Source organism: Hippopotamus amphibius, chromosome 17 (genome assembly GCF_030028045.1).
Source record: "Hippopotamus amphibius kiboko isolate mHipAmp2 chromosome 17, mHipAmp2.hap2, whole genome shotgun sequence".
Taxonomy (NCBI): Eukaryota; Metazoa; Chordata; class Mammalia; order Artiodactyla; family Hippopotamidae; genus Hippopotamus; species Hippopotamus amphibius.
This window is the reverse complement of record NC_080202.1, coordinates 44355350-44374442: the sequence shown is the minus strand read 5'-3', so window position 1 is coordinate 44374442 and position 19093 is coordinate 44355350.

Below are 19093 nucleotides of genomic sequence, written 5' to 3'. Positions count from 1 at the left end.
TTCTTTGGAAGATTCCCTGACTCCTCCTACTCTTCACTATTGGCGCTTGATTGAACAGTGCTGGGTGTACCGTAGCTGGGACCAACTGCTCCTCAAGTTGGTAAAAATCCTCTGCTTTTTCTCTGGTGCAAAGTTGTACAAGGGAAGCAAGGCCACCCACTGGTGACTCCCTGATGGGAGCCAGCGACAGTGATCAGAGATGGTGGCTTGGTAGGAATCCAAACAACTAAGAACTCTCTGACAGTAACTTTTCAGTAATGGGTTTCTCCATCCTTCAGAGAGCATCAAGGACAAGCAAGTGTGTGGCTGCCCCTTGGAGAGAGGGAGAGAGAAGAAAGCAAGATAACACGTGTAGAGAATCCATTTCCAAATGAAAGGGCCTGGAAGGGCTGGGGGCTTCAGAAATCTACCCACCTGCCTGAGCCAAACCCTGTGATGGATGCATTTCTAAGAGCTCTTCTATTCAAAGAGGAGAACCAGCGTCAGGCAGGAATCCACTCTTTCCTGTCTGCACCCCCAAAGTCCCACAGCTCCAGTAACCAGGAAAGCCCATGGCTTTCTTTCCTTCCATTGAGTAGAAATGTTTTCCACTAAGAACCATACATTCTTCAGCCCAGTAGAAGGGCCTGTGCCAGCTAATCCCATACAACTACCAATGTGGTGATTGCAAATGGTGTCCTATCTTGGCCCCCATAGCATCAGGCTCTCATCAATTTCCTTCTCTCACTGGTTGTGACTTCTCAGTCCCATTTGCTACAAATCCTGAATAAACCTTCAAAAAATATCTCATATCCATGCCCTTCTCTGATGCCACCATCATCCCTGGCCACTACTGTCCTTTGATCTTTGTCTTCAGACCTTATATGTGCTCCTTTATGGCTGTTACCACAGTTTACAGTTCTTTTATTTGTTGTTTGCTTATTCATTTGTGGTCTGTGTTCCAAGTTAGGGAGAAGAAAATGAATTGTTGTTCTCTGACCATTTTATTCCCAGTTACTAGCATGACGCCTGGAACACAATAAATGTTCAAGAGCTAGTTATTGTATATGCAGTTTATTGTATGTCAATTGTATCTCAATAAAATTCTTAAAGAAAAAAAGAGAGTTATTGCATGGGTGGACAAATGGATGGATGGTTGCAGGGATGGATGGATGGATTGATGGGTAGGTAGATGGATGGATGGGTGGATGATGGATGGATGGATAGATGGATGGATGGACAGATGGGTGGTGGATGGGGGAACTGTTAAATTAATGATGTCAATTGGCTTCTCAGTTCAAAGTGCCCATTGCTGGCCACATGGACCACATAGGGGAATCTCTGGCCAAGATGGTGGTGAAACTGGCTGGCTTGACGCAATCCAGGCTGTTAGTACCCACCAAGTCTGGCAGGCCATACCCTTGCCCAAAACAGGGGTTACTGGACTCCCACTCTGTTTCTGTGGCTCAGGGGAACTGTCTCTGATTCTGGCCACAGGACCAAGATCCTCTATCACTCACTCCCACACTCCCAGCCCTGAGCCCTGAGGTCTAAAAGGGCCGCTTCGTTTGACCTGCAGTAGACAAAGAAATAGTGTCCAGAGCCTACCACGGACAACAGCAAGACTCAGAGGTACGCCTGATAAGAGGCTTGTGAGCAGCTCATGCGAGCCTCTGAGGATGATGCTTAATAGCTTGAAGGTGACATCAGGGTCGGGACTAATATCCGATTGAACAGAGAGAGACATGACCTAACTCGTCTCTCACCATGGGCCTGGCTGCGAGAGCTTCTCTTTCTTTATTAATTTCCTAACCGGAGCTGCTGGCTCAGGACTCCAGCCTGTCCCCAGAGCTGAGGCCCAGAGCTGGGCTGAACTCCAGCGTTACTGGGAAGGGTGCAGGCTCAGCCAGGTCTGAGAGCCCCCGTGAAGGGCGTCTACTATCCAGTCTGTGCTCACCTTGGCCAGAGCCCGATGCTTGGTTTTCTCTCCCACCCCCCAGATTTACCATGCTTTGAGAAAACCCAGTCGGGCAATTTTAAGTCTCTAAAGAATTCATGGTGCTGAAGAAAACATGGCTGCAGCCCCCCATCTAGCTGCAGGCTTCCCCAGCGCCTGTAAAGGATGGTGTTATTTGTGTTTTTTAAAATGATTTAAAACCAGTTTTCCAGGAACACAAATCCTTTCTAAGGCACTCAGCACACCTGGCTAGGGAGCCGCAGGCCTGTGTCTGAGCTGGCCAGCCCCCTATCTGGTGGGACCAGGCTCTCTTTGGGTTGTTTGCTTCTAATATGCTCTGCATTGCAGGAGGAGAAATCCCTTACTCTTTATTGCCTTCCTTCCCTCAGCTCCACCTCCCCTCCCACCCCCCCCCCCCCCCCACACACACACCCATGTTCTAGACAGAATTTTCTTCTCCTTCTATAGGGGGGCTGCAAACCAGCAACAACAAAAGTACAGAGCAAGGGGGAGTCCTGGGTTTTAGCATCTGCTGTCCTACTCATTTGCTGTGTGACTTTAAGCAAGCCACTTACCCTCTCTGGGCCAATTTCCAGGTCTGAAAAAAAAAGAGCACTCTTATACCTTGCTCGGATTTGAGTACAAAGATTCTCAGACATCCTGGGCAGAATGTTTTCAAAGCACCAAGCTGTCCAGATAATAAGTACTGCTGAGGGGCAGTGGGGGATAGTGATGAAGGTTGAAGGTTTACAAGATACTGGGTCTGGATTTGCTTCTGATACGTTAGCCCAGAGCAGAATCCCTGCCCACTGCCACACTGTGGCCTCACACAACAGCCCCCAAGAGAACCCTGTGATAGCGATTCAGTTATTAAAGCATCCTTACCCCCATGTCCCCCAACACATACCCTCCGTGGGAGGCATCTCTCAGATCTTGACCCAGTGGCCGGGCACCTGGGGAGGAGCAGCCTCTTCAGAGGTGTCCCTGGAGGGAATTAGAAAGTGGATGCCCAGGCCCCTGCTGGACAACATTCTCCTGGGAAGTCTTGCAATGGCTCTCGGCCCCAGAATCCTCTCTTGCCAGCCCACTCTCCCTTCATTCTGTCTTCCCTTGGTACTGCCTCCCAGGACCCCACTTTCCCTCCCCAGAATGTCCAGTCCATGGAAGATCTAGAGCAGGAAAAACCAGGCACAACCGCCTCTTCCCAGCAGCCAGCCTGGCCTTCTCCCCTCCAGAAAGGAGACCAAGGGCTAAGGGCTTTTCTTCTGGGAGAGGATGGGGGGGTCCTCTCCCCTTAAAATGCCTTCTAATCCTCAGTCACCGCTTCTTCAACATTTTCCTCACCCACCTCTTCCCTGAAAGACCTGAGGAAAAGTTATTCCGGAGCCTTGGGGGCCACTGGGAGGACTGCGGGGAGGGGAGGGGTGCCATGGAGGCCGAGGCCTGTGAGGCTGGGGGACCCTTCAGCCAGGACCAGGTTCTTTCTGCTCAAGAATTTGTGGCCCTTTTGTGGGCTGCAGCTCAGGATACGGCGCCTTTATCCCCCAAACCCCCTCTGAGCATCGCCCCTACCCCCGCTCCCGGCCCCATCGGATCTCTGCGGAGCAGATGCCAGGGGTGGGGAGGAGGACACAATAGCCCTCTTTGTGGGGGGATCTGGGCCCGCAGGCAGGGGAGGAAATTAGACAGCACTCCTGACAGCGGGCTCTGTCTGGGGTGTCTATGAAATATGGGCCAGAGGGGCTCCTTCCCGAGACCAGTTCAAGGCTGCCGACCACCCCACCCCCACCCCCACTGTGGGCAGAGGACCCTGGCTGCTTGGAGGGGAATGATATACGACACTCAGCTTCCTTCCCTCCTCCCCTGAGGGGCTTAAGGGAGCTCATGGTCTCTCCTGGGAGCTGTGGATGGACATGCATGTGTGTACACACACGTGCATGGGGTGTGTATATGTGTGTACGTGTGTGTATAAGTGTGCATCGTGTGCGTGTTTTCTCTGTGTGTGTGTGTGTGTGTGCTCACTCCATGGCCGGAGGAGAGAGTTCAAAGTGATGCTCCCCCGCCAAAAAAAAACCAGCCAAACAAAATATTGGCCAACATGGCCCCCTTTAGCATGCTCGCCTTTGCCCAGACCAGGATGAGGGCCCTTAGAAACCAACTTTTTTTTTTGGGGGGGGGGGGCGCTGTGCTGTGGGGCATGTGGGATCTTAGCTCCCCGACCAGGGATTGAACCTGTGCCCTCTGCAGCGGAAGCGCAGAATCCTAACCACTGGACCGCCAGGGAAGTCCCTAAGCAAATTTATTTAGAGGGTCGTGCTCTGAGGGGAAGGACAGGCAGCTCAGTGAGCCCCTGCCCTCCGATTTCATCCTCTAAGTAACCACCTCACATACAGGAACTGTTTTCAAGTTGAGCACAGCACCCACCACACGGAGGCTCTGGGGAGGCTCCCAAGCCAGCCACAGCCTGCAGGGCCTCCAGTGGCCCCTGAGCCATTTGTCTTCAGGGGAGGAAACGGGAGGATGTCCCCACCCACCCACCTCCTCCGTGGCCAGCCGGGCCTCCACATCTGGGCCGCAGCTGCCTGCGGAGCTGCCCTTACGGGCCTGCTCTCTCCAAATGACAAGAAGACAGAGAGCTGTCAGAGGAGGGCTCTGAAGGTCACCACAGCTCCTCAGCCAGCTGGGAGCCATAAAAGAGAGGCCTCAGTTTCCCCATCTGTAAGCTGGGGCCAAAGGCAAAGGGTAGCCCTGCCCTCTCAAAGGTCTGTTGGGAGAATTAAAGAATATAAGGTGCGGAAATATTCAGTAAACTCCAAAGGTCTGTCCAAAGGACGGTGACTTATTTACAACCAGCAAATATCTGCCAGGCATGGGCTACAGGTGTCCCTGGGACGGGGCCTATGAGAGAGTAAGAAAGATGGTATATTTTACATCCGAGCCAATGAAGTCTCTTCACGGTCGCTGCCTCTTGAGGTGGGTGGGGGATCTTATGCCCAACATGCAAATGAGGAAACCAAAGTGCTGATGGTTGAAGGAAGTTGCCCAAGGTCACACATCAACTCTGCATTTGAAAAGATGGCACCTGGCCTTGTGTCATTTGGGCTGTTTGCGACACTCATTCTAGAGCCTTCTCTGTTCTGGCAAGCCAAGCTGGTCAGTGAAGCTGGCTATTACCTGACATGGGGAATGGAACAGACTTGAAATCGTATGCAGGGAGCCCTGGGGGCTCAAGTTCATTACTGTCGTGTTTCAGTCAATTTCGGAGACTTGAGTACTTCCCTTCCCCTGTCTGCCAAGGAGTTAGGTCTTCAAAGCGAGATCCCATGTGTTTCCTGCTCTGCCGTTCTGCCTCCTGGTCCTCAAGTTGCCTGGAGCCTCGCCCAGGAAGAACCCAGAGAGCTAAGTGACACCGGAAGGTGTTTTATGACTTAGTGGAGAGAATCTGGCCTTTAGAGTCAGACCCACTGGTCTGAATCCTGGCTCCGCCTCTTCCTGGTGTGGGAGTTTGGCCAAGCCATGGTTTCTAAGCCTCAGTTTCTTCATCTGAAAGGAGACTCACCCGTGGCTCTGAGCTGCTGTGAAAATTAAATGAGCTAATATGTGTGAATGAGCTCAGCCCAGCTTAGTCAGTGCTTAGGAAGAATGGATTGCCTTTCTCTTTCCCCAGGGAAAAAGGGACAAAAGAGAGACAAGACTCGTGAGTCCAGGGGAGGTGGCAGGTAAGACCTCATGGGCTCTGCCAACCAAGGGCCAGAGAAAGGAAAAGGAGGGATACTTCAGTGAGACAGGCCTAGAAAAGATGGCAGAGAAGACTTCTGCCTGGGGACTCACCTTCTGACTCACCAGGAGAAACAGATAATCTGTGTTTCCTCTCTATTGGAGGAATCCTACAAACAAACACCACCATGTGGCAGAGCTGACAAGATCTCAAGACCAGCTCATCCAGCTCCTTTGATCCACAGGGAAATCAAGGCCCGGAGAGAAGGGCCTGGTTCAGGGTCATACAAGGTGTTCATGACAGACTCCTGACTCCCTCCAGTGCTCAGTTCACCTCCCAGGAGGCCTGGATGGGGTCTGGGGAGATAACCTGCTCCTATGAGTCGTCAGTCAAGGGGGACAGGATGAAGAGCTGGGCCAGAGACAGAGCCAAAGCCTGGGCTCCTGCCCTTCTGTCCAGGTCCTGATGTCCTCTCAGCGGGTCAGATCTGCCCACGGAAGCTGGCTGGCCAGCCCTGGAGGTCCCTATCTGTCTAGACAGCCTGCTGGCCCATCCCACCGAGGAACTCAACTCAAGGCGGGCTGGGGCAGGCAGGATGGCCTTGGAGGTCCCCGACAGCTCCGGAAGTCTGCACGCAGAGTCTCTGGAAGACTGAGAGGTGTTGTCTCTGCAGAAAAGCCGTCGGACATTTCTGTGTGACGGTGACACAAACCATTCCTTCCTCCATAATCACCCTCGCTGCAGTGCTGGCTCAGGGCAGACAGCCTGCCGTGCATGGGCTTTATTTTCAAATCCCTCTTGCTTTTTTTTTTAAATCCCTGCGAATGCCTGAACGCCCAGGCAGAGGAAAGCACTCAAATCTGTCCTTGAGTGTGCTGGTGCTGATGTGATGGCTCAGACGGGACCCTCCGAGCTCTGCGGCAGGAACAAACCCCCTGCTGATGTAATTGAAAAGAACAACCTCCCAATTTTCTCATCTCCCTTGGCTGGATACACCTTATCAAATGACAAGAGAAGCCAATGTTTGGTTAAATGGTTCAGAGGTTAATACTCAACAGATGGGAGATTTTTTTTTTTTCCTTTCTTTTCCACTCCTTCCAGGAGACCTGGTCTGCTCCTCTTGCTGGATATATGAGGCTGGGGAGACTCAGGGGCATTCCTCCCATCATGCCCTTCGAGGAAGCCCATCTCCCCCCAGCCGTGGCTGGTCCTCAGGGTATCTCAGGCTGTGTCCACAGCCTCCACAGGGTCTCACCCTCGGGCAGGACCAGCCGAGGCAGAACTGTCTACCCTGCGAGGCAGCAAGATGGGACACAGGGCAGGAAACAAACCCAGTTCCCCACCACCATGGGAACGCTGTTTTCCTGGTTTAAAATAAATAAACACATTTTAAAAGTCCAGGGTGAGTGGAAGCAGGAGGGGGAGAACATTTATCTCCTGCACCTGGTTCTGCTTCAGACATGCTGAGGGAACATCAGCAAACCTCAGGCCGGCTCTGAACCCCAGCATCCCTGCTACAGAATGGGAAGAAAAGCCCCCTTTCTTCTTCCTGGCTTAACTAAAGTGGAGAATGAAAGAAGCGCCTGTTTGGGGCCTAGTTCTCCCAGAAGTGGACCCTAGAACAAGGCTTTGAGGGCTGATGGTTTATTTGAGAGGTAAAGTCAGGAAGTACCAGTAGGGAAAGGGGGACTGAGGCAGGGAAGAGAAAGGGGTGTGTCACAGCATGTTACCCACTGTGGGCAATTGGGTCCCAATCACACAGGGGACATGAAGAGACTTGTACAGATCTCAGTGTCCAAGGCGATACCACTGGCCACTTGTAACAACTGGGCACCTGAAACATGGCTAGTCTGAATCAAGAGATGCTGTGTTAACTACACACCAATTCAAAGACTAAGGACAGGGACTTCCTAGGTGGCGCAGTGGTTAAGAATCCACCTGCCAATGCAGGGGACATGGGTTCAATCCCTGGCCCAGGAAGATCCCACATGCCATGGAGTAACTAAGCCCATATGCCACAACTACTGAGCCTGCACTCTAGAGCCCGTGAGCCACAACTATTGAGCCCACATGCCACAACTACTGAAGCCCCTGTGCCTAGAGCCCATGCTCCCCATCAAGAGAGAAACCACCACAATGAGGAGCCTGAGCACTGCAATGAAGAGTAGCCCCCGCTCACTGCAACTAGAGAAAGCCATTGTGCAGCAACGAAGACCCAATGCAGCCAATAAATAAATAAATACATTTTAAAAAAAGCAGACTAAGAACAGAAAAAGGATGCCTAATATCTCATTAATAATTTGTTTTATTGTTTACACATTGAAATGATAATATTTTAGATATATTGGGTTCCATAAAAATCTTATTAAAATTAATTTTGCCAGTATAGGGTTTTGTTTTGTTTTTTTTCATGTGTCTACTGTAAAACTTAGAATTACAGATACACATGGCTCAACTTCTCTTGGTCAGAGCTGGTAGAGAACAGGCCTCAGAGCTATCCCCATGAACTCCAATTCAGAGCTCTGATTCTAAAACTAGTAACAAATCTAATAATCAAAATGTTAAAATGTAGAAATTGCTAACTAGAGTTAACACGGCTGTATGATATTTTTGAACATTACTGAGAGAACAGATCCTAAAAGTTCTCATCACAAGGAAAAAAAAATTTTTTTCTTTTTCTTTCTTTCTTTTTTTGTAGCTGTACAAGATGATGGATGTTAACTACACTTATCGTGGTAATCATTTCACAACACACGGAAGTCAAGTCATGAGGCTGTACACCTTATTTTTTATTTTATCAATATTTTAATTGAAGCATAGTTGATTTACAATGCTGTGTTAATTTCTGCCGTATATATGCTGTACACCTTAAACTTATACAGTGCTGTATGTCAATTAAATCTCAATAAAACTGAAAGGAAGAAAAAGGATGTTAGCATTCATCAAATGTTCCCTCTCAGTGCTGCACATCTTTTCATTTAATTCTCACAATAACACCACGAAGGAGACAGAACAATTATCCCTATTTTACAGATGAGTACACCAAGGCATGGGGCCACTAGGCATGGAAATGCAGCAAACAAGGGACGGAGGTGGGGGTCGAAGCCAGGTCTGTGAGACCCCAGTGCTGGACAGCTGCTCCCCTGGCTCTCAGAATGACTGGGCCACAGAGGCTCTTCCCCGCTATCAAGCACTACATTTTAGAACCCAGGATTCTGAAATCATCACATCCACGCCCTACCACCCCAGTGATTTTCCATGAGGCATGGCCAGACCCAGAGTCGTGGTGAAAGAAAAGAGACAGAGGTTAATGAAAAGCAGTCTGTGGGCAACAGAAATGCTCAAAGAAACACAAAGTCCTTCCCTCCACCTGGCTTCCCTTAGCTGAGGCTGGGGGGTGGTTCCTAGGGTAGATGGCAACGGAAGTATCCACCTCAGGCTAATTTTTACTCCCACCATATTCCAGAAATAGGGGTAAAGCCCAATGGAACATCGATACGCAGGCTGGGCGTCAGGAGATCTCCAACTAGCCAGCCTTAGCTCCGCGACCTTGGGCCAGGAATCGCACCTTCATGGTTCTTTTTTACTTCAATTCTAAAATCAGGTCCCCTCGGCCTGGTTCTATGAGTCTGGAAGGATGACCCACATAGTCCTTACCCATTCCCTCCCCCTCCTCCTTGGGGATAGCACCCCTCATCCAGGATTGCCAAGGCCTCGGGGTGGGAGGTCCGTTCCCAAGTGTCTTGCCCCAGTGCCACATTCCCCACAGTGCATCTTTACGGCCCATCCAGGATGCTGGAGGCAGAAAACCCGTACATATCACCTTCAGTGAGGAAGAAATACAGTAGAGGTCCAAACACGGCCAGGGCCACGCACCGTGCCTTAGCCAGGCAGAGACCCAACCAACCTTCAATGGGCTCTCAGTTCAGCTATTGTAACCCGTCCCCTCACATGAACATTAGTTGATCAGTGATCAAGGGGTCACCAAACTGCTTGAAATCCAAAGGTCATCAAGACCCCTCCAGGGAACTTCCCCGGTGGCTCAGTGGTTAAGAATCAGCCTGCCAATATAGGGCACGTGGGTTTGATCCCTGGTCCAGGAAGATCCCACATGTCACTGAGTAACTAAGCCCACGTGCCACAACTACTGAAGCCCACACACCTAGAGCTCGTGAGCCCACAACAAGAGAAGCCACCACACTGAGAAGCCTGTGCACCGCAACAAAGAGTAGCCCCCGCTTGCCACAACTAGAGAAAGCCCTCGTGCAGCAACGAAGACTTAATGCAGCCAATTCATTCATTCATTAATTAATGTTTTAAAAAGCCCCCATCAATTCCTTTTCAGCCAAATCAGTACACTTCTATAAAACACCTACTAGGTGCCAGATTTTGGCCTCTGAAGATGAACACAGCCCAGATCCTGCCCTCAGACACTTCCCATCTATCGGGGAAGGGGACACAGGGAAGATACCTGTAATACAAATGACAGCAGGTGCAGGGGAATAGCTGAGGTTTTGGACATGAAACACCTGGCTTCCTGTCCCAGATCCACCATCTACCTTTGCAAGAGGCATAACTCTCAGGCCACAAACTTAAATACGGGAGAAGGAAAGCTTTATTTTCTATAATTCAACTCAGTGCCTATTTTCAGGCCTGATCCTGACAGGCTGCAGGGAACTTTAACCTCAGTGTTTCCATTTTCTTCCCCACATGCCCAGGGTTTGTGCCACAGAGCCAGCCTGTTACCCAAGGGAAAGGCGGGCATGTGGACTTCAAGTGCTCTGCCCTCCCAGGTGCCTGCTGGGATGCCCATCCTCCCAGGGTCAGCTGTGCCCATGGCAGGCTGGGGCCCCAGAATCTCTCACCTGTGTGTCCATGGATTTGCTGGTCTACCTACAACAGCCAGCCTTCCGCCAGGGCCTTAGCCTCTGCAAGTGCCACCCTGTCAGGAAGTTGTTCAAAAAACAAACAAATAGGAACTTCCCCGGTGGTCCAGTGGTAAAGAATCTACCCTGCAATGCAGGGGACACAGATTGGATCCCTGGTCAGGGAACTAAGATCCCACATGCCACAGGGCAACTAAGCCCACACGCCATAATTACTGAGCCTGTGTGCCGCAAACTACAGAGCCCACGTGCTCTGGAGCCCGTGCCACGACTAAAGAGAAAACCTGCACGCCACAACTGGAGAGAAGTCCATGCACCACAGCAAAGGGCCCGTGAGCTGCAACGAAGATCCCACGTGCCACAACTAAGACCCAACGCAGTCAAAACAAAAACAAACAAAAAACATGTTAGAGACACTTGCTGGGGTTTTTTGATTTAGTTTTTTTAATTAATTTTTTTATTGACATATAGTTGATTTACAATGTTATGTTACTTGCTGGTTTTTAATGGCGTTGTGATTTGGTGGCAGAGATATTTTTATTCTTGGAAATGTACACTCCAGTGTTTTGGAGTGAATTGTCATGGTGTTTATAATTCTTTGAAATGGCTTGTGCCCGTGTGCTGCAACTACTGAAGCCCGCAGGCCCAGAGCCCCTGCTCGGCAACAAGAGAAGCCACCACACTGAGAAGCCTGCACACTGCAACGAAGAGTAGCCCCTACTCACCGCAACGAGAAAAAGCCCGTGCCCAGCAACGAGGACCCAACACAGCCAAAAAAAAAGGAAGGAAGGAAGGAAAAGAAAAATGAAAGAGAAAAAGAAAAAGAAAAAAGAAATGGCTCAAATAGTTTGACCGTTTCCTATAAACATACACTCACTATACGACCGATCTGGCAACTGCACCCCTGTTTCTACTCTAAGTTTCTACCCTAGAAAAAGGAAGTCTTTCATTCATGTGTAAACCTTTACATGCTATTTCTAACTGCTCTGTTCATGACTGCCAAACACTGGAAACAACCCAATATCCTTCAGGAGGTGAATGAATAAACAAAGTGTGGTATGTCCACACAAGGGAGGACTATTCAGCAATAAAAAAGGAAAAAGCTATTGACACACGCAAACACTTTGATACTCAAAGGCTTTATGCTGAGTGCAAGGAGCCAGTTTCAAGACAAAACTGTAGGGATGGGTCAGCAGTTGCCAGAGGTTATCAATGGGGAGAAGGGATGTCTATACTGGCGTGACACCAGGGTGGTTTTGAGGTATGGAACTGTTGCGCATCCTGATTGTGGTGTGTTACACAAAATCAATGTATGTGTTAAAACTCATAGAACTGTACACCCAAAGAGCCAACTTTAATGTATGATTTTTAAAAACCTATCTAGCGATCTAGAAAGGGAGCGAGAAAGTGAATGTGGGGCTTAGTAGGTGAGAGGTAAGTGGATGATTAAAAAAAAAAGTGGGAGGACACTGTGACACCCGAGGTTGGAGAGGATGCAGGGGGAGGACAGGAGGGCCTTGAGTACCACCTGGGAGCTTGGGCTTTATCCCATGGGTGATGTGGAGCCTCTGAGGCTCACTTGGGCAGCGGAGCGGAGGATGAGCCCAAGGCGGACGGCGCTGGAGTCTGGGAGGCCACTTAAGCAGCTGTTGCAAAATCCAGTGAGGAACAATGAGGCTCGCGCTCAGGCAGCGAGTGTGTTCGTGATGGATCATCGGAGACAGAGTCAAGGAGGTGAAATCAGTGGCGCGTGGGCTGGGGTGGAGGGAAGGGGAGGGTGGCCTCCTGGAAGTCTCCCAGGTTTCCAGCTCTTGTTGGCGGCTGGGGGAGGGGACGGATTATCCCTTCCAGCTCCCCTCCCTCCTGCCCAAAGCCCCGAATGTTCCCCCCAGACCATGAAAAGAGGGTTGGCTCCCCCTCCCGGCCCCACCTTCCCTCCGCCAACTGTTTGCCTGGAGTCCCCAGGGAGGAGAGAGAGGAGGAGATGAAATCATGGAACAAAGAGGATTAGAGACGCATTTCTTCCCTCCTCTACAATGGAAAACTCTCAGTTTGTTGGGAGAGGGGAGCCTTTAGGGGGGTGGAGGGAGAGCTTGATGAGGTTATGGTTTTGAAATAGGAGCTGTGGGGACCTGCCAATCGGACAGTCAGCAAGGTTCTCATTTTTCTTTCTTCTAAGTAGGCGCTCTACTTGGTGGACCCCAGTTTAGAGCCTCCTCTGCTGGGGTGAGTCTGTCCAGAATAGTCCCAGCCTGCATGTGTCCCCTTCTACCTGGCTTACCACTCAGCCTGGGCACCCACAGAGGAGCAAGGCACCACCCCCTAAAAGAGAAGGGGTTCCCCATGGCAGGAAGGGGGTCCAGGAAGAGCCAGAGGTGGAGATGGAAGGTTTGATTTCACATCCAGGTTCTGCCACTTTCCAGCTATGCAGACTCAGGCCCGTGTCTTAACCTCCCTGAGCCTCAGAGTCTTCATTTGGAAGTGAAAATGATCAGACCCAGCTCACAGGCTGAGAGGGGATCAGAGGTGCTTTGGGAACCAGGCCCAGCCCTAACAATGGCAGGGCCCGGGCCACAGTACAGATGGGGGCTCCTCTGTGTGTGGCTAAATCCTTGAGTTAAAAATCAAGTCTAACAAACTCAAATGAAATATGTTTTATCCTCCAAACTTGACAAATATTCTACCATAATATTTAATATAATATCATAACCTGGAAGGCCAGGTCTGAATTCAGAATTCCTGGACTCCTTGGAGTTGAACTTGGAACACCACAGCAGGGGAAAGCCAGCCATAACTCACAGCCTGTCCCCCCTTCCCTTCCCACCGTGGCTCCATCCTGCACAGCGACTGCTTCGTGCAGATGCAGGAAGACGCCCCAGCCCTAACTTCTAACCTACACACACACACACACACACACACACACACACACACACACTGCAAACAGCTATGGACACACTCTGAGGACCTCTGGGAAGGATGGATTTGCAGAAGAAGCCTGTGCAGATCCTAGGAGAGGCTTGGACATTCCTGGGTCCTAGGTATGCCCACCATGGTGTAGAAGGGGGGCGTTGGCGCTAGTGGGCACATCCCCTTGGCCCCGAACACTGCTCACCCCATGGAGAGGGGTGTGGCTGGAGGAAGCTGAGCACACAGATCAGGGGCCCTTTTGCTTGATCTAAGGCGCTAGTTACTGCTCTAAACTCTAAAGCAATCGTGAGTAGGAGGGATTATTATTCTCTCCCCCAGGTTTTGGTATTTCTTGCCTCTCTCTCTCTCTCTCTGATTCCCCGATCCTCTCTTTTCTATTTTCCTTGGGAAGAACTTGCAGATAATGTACACGCCAGCTGGTCAGAGAAGTGGGAGAGTAGATGCCTTAGGGGACAGATGAACCAGGATGCCAGGAACTCTTGGGTCAGGTCCAAAGCTTCCTCAGGCCTCAGTGTTGCTGAATTTCTCCCTTCCCAGATCTCTGGAAGACTTAGAGGCTTGTAATTTATTGTCTGAAAACAGAAAATCTTTAGAGCCTTAGACAAGAGAATGGCCAGAAACCTGGGGGGAGAAAAAAGGCTCCGAGCACTCACCAAGCACCATGAAATATGTAGTGCTGAATGAGGACATTTGGAGAGACTCAGTGACGCCCACCTGGACAGGAGATCCGGGGGAAGGCTGAGCTCAAAGCCTTCCTGTCCCTGCCGCCACATCGGGTGAGCCAGTGCACCCAGATCCTGGTAAGCCTGCCGTTGAGGGGAAGAAGCCACAGGGAGTGACGCAGGAAGGACTGGAGTTTGAACTGAGAATCAAGAATCAGGTTCCTGGGGCTGCGTGACAGGCTGGTGGGCATCCCAGGGAAGAAGAACATGGACTCCAAGACCCCAGACCTATGACCAGCCCTGCTAATCCCACCTACCAGCAAAGAGTCCCTTACCTCTCTGAGCCTCAATTTCCTCATCTGTAAAATGGGGTTAAGGGTGTTTTCATCACAGAGTGGCAGTGAGGATTTAATTAAAGCATGAGATATGCTTAGCACTGTGCCTGGAATGGAGAAAAGGATCAATACACATTAACCATGTGATTACTGTCTATGGTCACAGCACCTGGAAAATGTCAGTCAAATGCTAATTGAACTTGTGTGACCATCAGCAGATCATGTCCCATTTACAGGCCTCGGTTTCCTCATCGGAAGAATTTCTTTTCTTCTCTAGACACATTTCACTGTCAATGCCCAGAGCTCCCTTGACACAGGAATAGCTAACACTCGCAGGGCACTTGCTGATGGGCCCCGGGCGCTGTCCAAAGTGCATTCTTCACACATATGACATCATTTCATCCTCACAATCCCCTTTGAGGGGTCTTCTGCTATTTTCCATTTGGCAAATGAGGAACCTGGGACATAGGAGGGTTAGGGAATTTGCCTCATGTCACCCAGCAAGACCCAGGCAGGGTTGGCCACATGGTCCATCCTTCCAATGGCTAATCCACCCTCCTTCCCTGGCCAGATGTAGGCCAAGCCCCTGCCGGAGCCGCCAGGCAGCACGTTTCGACTGATCCCTCCGGTCAATCCAGCCAGCTCACTGGTTTGGCTGGTATTCCCCACACTGAACCAGTGATGGGGCCAAATTAGTCACTTTGGCCCTTGAGTCAATGATTTTGCTTCAATGTGTTTAGACTTTCTGACAGTGACACGTCCCTCTGCCTCTGGGTTTGAGAGAATCAGTGGTAGGAAATACTGATTTTAAATAAAAATGGGACAATGGCCATTCCTGAGATCATTTACATCCTGACCAAGGATGCTGACCCACCTTGTCTCCTGGGGCACTGGCCATCATGCGATGAGATACACAGGCTGGGACTGTCACTTCATCCCACTGGTGAGGAAACCCAGCTGGGGCAGAGGGGTGTAGTCGGGTGCCTAGTATACACAGCCTGCTGGCGGTGGGGGCAGAGATGGGATTTGAACCCAGGTCTCCTGATGCGCCACCCAGCTGATACCCTGCTGCCTGGACCATTCCTCTGGTAACACCCTCTGCAGGCCCTGGAGCCCCCAGCCACTTGTGGCATCACCCTGAAGGGTGGGAATGGCTGCAGACCATTTGGCCAGGCCTCTCCCATTTGCTCTGCCTTTTGGCAACGATCTGCAAGGCTACATTAAGCGTTCTTTTCTAAGTTGTTTGTGGGCAGGAGAAGCCTGGAAATTACAAGGAAAGAAGGCACCTGGCTCCCCAGGGACAATTTTGGAGCCCATCTCCTTACCTTGTTTATTTGTAAAATGGGAACACAGACACAACTGGTGTATGTTTTACATTAAACCAAAGAGGAGCTTGTGGCATTTCTGTCTGCACTTGAGACATGTTTATATGGCTGGGTCCATTATGAATCTGTTTAATATCCTCCAAATTCTCCGAGTCCTTCCATCCCTGCAGCCAGGAAGTGGGTAATGTGCACATAGGGAAGAAATTTCCATGCACTCAGGCCTTTAGGTATATGAGCTCTTTCTCTCTCTCTCTCTCTCTCTCTTTAAGGAGGAAAAAGCCTGCTACAGAAAAATTAAATTCTTCCTGCTTCAAATGATTTTTCCAATGATCCTTTCCTTGTAGGAAATTGCTTAGGTCCTAAAAGGATGCCAGGGGAGCCACCAGCTAGGGGAGCCTGTGGTCCACACTGGTGACAGCAGCATCCCTTTGCCCTGGAGAGCCAGGGATGGGGACATGGAGATGAATGACCCTCCAGGGCTGAGAAAGACAGTGGGGATCCACAGCTAGAGGCTCGAGGTCGCCTGAGGGCTGCCTTGCCTGCTGGGGGGCTCCAGGGAAGCCAGCATCAGGCTAATCCTGCCGGATTGGGAACAGGCTTCCCACAGGACTGCTGGCAGAAGCAGCTCCCTGCTTGCTGGAAGAACAGAGAGGTATTATTTTAGGGAGAAAAATGAGAATCCTGTTATTGCTTTATTCCTCCTGCAGAAATGTTGGTGTGGCCCATCCACGGCCAAGATGGGATGTGAGTCGGTGCCAACAGAAGAATGAGCTCATTGCATGTGGGGATGTGAGGTGTTTCCAGCAAGGCACAGTGTGGAAAAAAAGCTCCCTGCCTGGAATCCTAAATCCCTTGTCAAAGCAGAACCCTTTGACCTTCCCATCACCTCCCTCCTCCATCAGCTAGTCTGTCTGTCACCTTCCCTCTCCATCATCCCCCTCCTCCAGTGTCTGAGTCCACTCCCATTCGATCCCTCTGTCTTTTTGCATCTGTGACCAAACCCTTGAGCATCTGTGCACATTCTTATTTGGAGGCTGCATGAGGGAAGAGCCCAGGCTTTGAAATCCGAGAGTCTTCAGTTCAAATCCCAGCCCTGGGACTTCCCTGGTAGAGCAGTGGTTAAGAATCCAACTGCCAATACAGAGGACACGGGTTCAAGCCCTGGGCTGGGACGATCCCACATGCCACGGACCAACAAAGTCTATGCACCACCACTACTGAGCCTGTGCTCAAGAGCCCGTGAGCCACGACTACTGAGGTCTTGTGCCACAACTACTGAAGCCTGCGCACCTAGAGCCCGTGTTCCACAACAAAAGAAGCCACCACAGTGAGAAGCCCACGCACGCAAGAAAGAGTAGCCCCCGCTCACCACAACTAGAGAAAGCCCACACGCAGCAACGAAGACCCAACACAGCCAAAAATATAAATAAGTAAATAAATAAGGCGAAACAGAGACATAAAAACCAAGTACACTGTGTGAATCTTGACTAATTCTAGTTTGAGAAAAAAGCTAAAATAAAAAATATATATATATACACACACACACACACATATATATATATATATATATATATATATAAATCCAAGCCCTGCCACTTACTGGCTGTGTGGTGTTGGGCAAGGACCTTCACCTCTCTGGGCCTCTGCTGTCTCATCTGTTACCATGTTAGATGGGAAAGCAAATGGGAAAGTACTTAGCACACGGTAGATGTTCATTTAATATTTCCTTCCTCCCTTCCTTCCTGTGGAAGCAAAGGATATTGTATAATTAAAGAACTGTAAGACTTTGGGGTTTACAAATGTCAAATTCCCACAACTCTGGGAAATATGGGGTCACAGGTTATTCGTTGTTTTTATCACCAGAGTCCTGGCATGGCCTAGGGTTGACACAAGTCACTCTGAACTAAACCCAGAATTAAAAAGAGAGGTTCCAGGGAACTTCCCTGGTGGTCCAGTGGGTAAGACTGCATGCTCCCAATGCAGAGGGCCCAGGTTGGATCCCTGGTTGGGGAACTAGATCTGGCAAGAATGCCGCAACTAAGAATTCCACATGCTGCAACTAAAAAAAGATCCTGCATGCCGCAATTAAGACCCAGCACAGCCAAAATAAATACATAAATATTTTAAAAAAGAAGAAGAAGGAGAAGGGGGGGGGGCAGAGGGGGAGGAGGAGGAGGAGGAGGAGGAGGAGGAGGAGAAGGAGAAGGAGAAGGAGAAGGAGAAGAAGAAGAAGAAGAAGAAGAAGAAGAAGAAGAAGAAGAAGTGGGTGAACCTAGAGATTATCATATTAAGTGAAGTAAGTCAGACAGAGAAAGTTGAATATCATATGATATCGCTTACATGTGGAATCTAAAAAAATGATATAAATGAACGTATTCACAAAACAGAACTAGACTCACAGACATCAGAAACAAACTTATGGTTACCAAAAGGGATGGGGGAGATAAATGAAGAGTTTGGGATTAACACATACACACTACTTTATATAAAATGGATCATCGGGACTTCCCAGGTGGTGCAGTGGTTTAAGAATCTGCCTGCCAATGCAGGGGACATGGGTTCGATCCCACATGCTGCGGAGCAACTAAGCCCGTGCGCCACAACTGCTGAAACTCATGCGTCTAGAGCCTGTGCTCCACAACAAGAGACGTCCTTGCAATAAGAAGCTCACGCACTGCAATGAAGAGTCGCCCCCCTCCCCCGCTTGCCACAACTAGAGAAAGCCCTCGTGCGGCAACGAAGACCCAAGGCAGCCAAAAAAAGAAAGAAAGAAAGAAAATACATCATCAACAAGGACCTACTGTATAGCATAGAGAACTCTACTCAATATTTATTCTATATAACCTATAGGGGAAAAGAATCTGAAAAAGAATGGATATATGTATAACTGAATCACTTTGCTATACACCTTAAACTAACACATTGTAAATTAACTATCTTTCAATTTTTAAAAAAATGGTTAAAAAACAACAACAACAGCAACAACAAACAGGGATGCAAGGAGCTAGAGGGAACTTTCCTGATCTTGGCCAAGAAAGAAATGTTGTGGCCAGGAGCCTAGGGCAGAGAAGGCAGGAAAGAAGATGATGCCGGTTGGGTAGAAGCAGACTGAGGATCGGGGAGCAAGAGACTCCATAAAGTGGCCACAAAGTTGCACCAGGTGGAAATTCTGAAAGGCAAGGGTGAAAAGATGCAGGGCCCATGGAGTGAGTCACCTCTGGTAGGACACAGAGCTCTAACTGATAATTTGGCTGCCATAGGCAAGGCCTAAAACACATCCTCAAGCCAGCTTTGATTTTCCAT